Source organism: Poecilia formosa, unplaced genomic scaffold (genome assembly GCF_000485575.1).
Source record: "Poecilia formosa unplaced genomic scaffold, Poecilia_formosa-5.1.2 Scaffold350, whole genome shotgun sequence".
NCBI classification, from domain to species: domain Eukaryota; kingdom Metazoa; phylum Chordata; class Actinopteri; order Cyprinodontiformes; family Poeciliidae; genus Poecilia; species Poecilia formosa.
The window spans coordinates 95320-98905 of NW_006800289.1; the positions used below are offsets into that span (position 1 = coordinate 95320).

The 3586-nt window shown below is 35.5% G+C and overlaps 1 protein-coding gene across 1 annotated transcript in view; it reads right to left on the minus strand.

The window, feature by feature from the left end:
- csdc2b (cold shock domain containing C2, RNA binding b) overlaps positions 1-3586 on the minus strand; it is a 16835-nt gene that overhangs the window by 11390 nt on the left and 1859 nt on the right. The gene's annotated exons all lie outside the window — the stretch shown is intronic.

Sequence of the window (3586 nt, forward strand, 5' to 3'; positions counted from 1 at the left end):
TATATATATATATATATATATATATATATATATACAGTAAAAAATGCTGGGTTATTTTCATAACCCAATTTCTGGGTTGAAGCTGTTGGGTCATAGGTTGGGTTAGTTTGACCAAATATTGGGTCAAAATTCATAACTCATGTTGGGTCAGAAATTTACCGGAAGTCTACGGCTTGCACACTTCTGTTGGGTCCAGTGTTGGGTAGATTTACCCAAACGGCTGGGTTAAAGACGAAACTTGGGAGAAGCCACGCCCCTCTTCACAAGCCTCTATTTTCAACAAATCTGTGAACGTTGCATATCGGACTTCTCTACTTTGAAATAAGACATGGTAAGTAAAAAGAAGATAAAGTTTCAACGTGAATAGGATTTTATAAATAAATAGATGTATTTCGAACATGTTATTTATTTTTATGGTTATTTAAAATGTTTATTACGGTAGGTTGCTCTGACAAAGAGCTTCGGTGTTGCTACAACACGGCTGTTGGAAAAAAAAGATGAAGGGGAAGGGCACAATTTGTCAAGTAAATTAAATTCAGTTTTTAATATAACCTCAATCATATTTGTTCGTAACTTAACATAGTCAAATTTTTAAAAATCGATTTAGTTTTAAAAGAAAAGGTAGTTGACGGTTTGTCCCCTGATTTTCGCGGGCTTAGTTCACTAGCAGGGTTCAATATGCGCGCGCATCCTCAGCGGGCTGAGTCTACGTGTTCGAACACCAGCAGTAATGGCGGAGGAGAGCGAGCAGAGCTTTAATAATGTGGGTATATTATGCTTTTTGAAAATAAAATAACTTTTGCAAAGTTATTAGGCGATAAATTAGTTGTGTAAACCTAAATTATGCGCTTGGTTTATTAACATATAACTTAATTACAAACATGCGCGGACGTGTTCGGACTTATCGCTCCCCTGCAGCCGCCGGCTCGTCTCGCCCGCTCTGTCAGTTGACCGGGTCATCATGAGGCTCGTTAAGCCGAGAGAGAACGACCGTCTCCCGGTACTGGTTTTCGGCAACGAGTTAAAAGCAAAACTAAGACAATATATAATGTTAATGTTTGCTAATTTTATTATTGTTACTATTAACTACAAATACATTTATAATACATTTATTTAAAGTTGGTGCTGAAAGTTATTCAGCACTAAGTTAGTGTTTAAGTTAAGTTTTACTTCTAAATTAAATAATATGTGTTATTTAATTTATTAAATGCTATATTTATTTTTAGGAACATAAAATTACTCTGAACATTTGAAATTGCTGGCTAATTACAAGTTATTTGCAGTGAAGACAGCTATAAGATTTAATTCAGTCATTCTTTTGATTTGTGATTTTGTCTTTTCTGATAGATTTTGTAATTTTACATCCAGGATCTTCAGGAGAATTGAACAAAACCCAAACTCCTCGTTCTCAACAAAGACCTTCTGCATGACCAAGAACATGAGTCTTCTCCCTCAAGGTATTGAAGCTCAGAAGAAATGTTCTCTAAAATGTTTTCATGCTTTTTAGTTAATGCACCATTTTAACACTAACTTATGTTTGATACAGAAGATGATGTAGCTCTGGAGCTGCTGCCAGTTCTCCTCCCTGCTCCACCTTACTCATTAGGAAGAGTTTCAGACCCATCAACCTGGAAGTTCAGAAGGTTTCATTGATATCCAACCTGTAAGTCAACATTCATCNGAAACTTGGGAGAAGCCACGCCCCTCTTCACAAGCCTCCATTTTCAACAAATCTGTGAACGTTGCATATCGGACTTCTCTACTTTGAAATAAGACATGGTAAGTAAAAAGAAGATAAAGTTTCAACGTGAATAGGATTTTATAAATAAATAGATGTATTTCGAACATGTTATTTATTTTTATGGTTATTTAAAATGTTTATTAGTACGGTAGGTTGCTCTGACAAAGAGCTTCGGTATTGCTACAACACGGCTGTTGGAAAAAAAAGATGAAGGGGAAGGGCACAATTTGTCAAGTAAACTAAATTCAGTTGTTTAATATAACCTCAATCGTATTTGTTCGTAACTTAACATAGTCAAATTTTTTTTAAATCGATTTAGTTTTAAAAGAAAAGGTAGTTGACGGTTTGTCCCCTGATTTTCGCGGGCTTAGTTCACTAGCGGGGTGCAATATGCGCGCGCATCCTCAGCGGGCTGAGGCTACGTGTTCGAACACCAGCAGTAATGGCGGAGGAGAGCGAGCAGAGCTTTAATAATGTGGGCATATTATGCTTTTATCGCTCCCCTGCAGCCGCTGGCTCGTCTCGCCCGCTCTGTCAGTTGACCGGGTCATCATAAGGCTCGTTAAGCCGAGAGAAAACGACTGTCTCCCGGTACTGGTTTTCGGCAACGAGTTAAAAGCAAAACTAAGACAATATATAATGTTAATGTTTGCTAATTTTATTATTGTTACTATTAACTACAAATACATTTATAATACATTTATTTAAAGTTGGTGCTGAAAGTTATTCAGCACTAAGTTAGTGTTTAAGTTAAGTTTTACTTCTAAATTAAATAATATGTGTTATTTAATTTATTAAATGCTATATTTATTTTTAGGAACATAAAATTACTCTGAACATTTGAAATTGCTGGCTAATTACAAGTTATTTGCAGTGAAGACAGCTATAAGATTTAATTCAGTCATTCTTTTGATTTGTGATTTTGTCTTTTCTGATAGATTTTGTAATTTTACATCCAGGATCTTCAGGAGAATTGAACAAAACCCAAACTCCTCGTTCTCAACAAAGACCTTCTGCATGACCAAGAACATGAGTCTTCTCCCTCAAGGTATTGAAGCTCAGAAGAAATGTTCTCTAAAATGTTTTCATGCTTTTTAGTTAATGCACCATTTTAACACTAACTTATGTTTGATACAGAAGATGATGTAGCTCTGGAGCTGCTGCCAGTTCTCCTCCCTGCTCCACCTTACTCATTAGGAAGAGTTTCAGACCCATCAACCTGGAAGTTCAGAAGGTTTCATTGATATCCAACCTGTAAGTCAACATTCATCGCTGAATCATGCTCAAATTGTTTGCTGTTGAAATAAGTGCATCACTAATGGCCTGTTTTTTCCAGCCCCCCCCCCCAACAAGGTGGGAAAAAACCGGGGGCAAAACCAAAAAAAGGCAAAAACCCGAAGGCCCCAAGCAAGGAAAAAAGCAAAAATGCTAAAGTGATGTTAAAAATGCTCCTTGCTTAATGGCTGAAAGTTTTACTTGTAGTTTGCTTTAAAACAGACTTTTTTGCATTAAATGTTTTCTAATGTGTAATAACAGATACTTCTGGAGTTGTAGACAAATGAATTGAAGTGATTTAACTATATACTTTTGAAACAACTTACTTATGTTTTGTAACTTTTGTAAATAAAATCTGCTGGAGCTACATATGTATCACATGGAAATAAGAGAAGCTTTAAATTCAGATTGTTTTTAATCCTGTTTTTATATAGTGAAATTTAAAATAATTTTTTTTAACCCAACTTTAGTGGTATAATAACCTTTGTGTTGAGTTATGAGTTTCAACCCAATATTGGGTCAATTTAACCAATTTAAACAAGTCAATTTAACCCAACGTTTGGTTAGTTG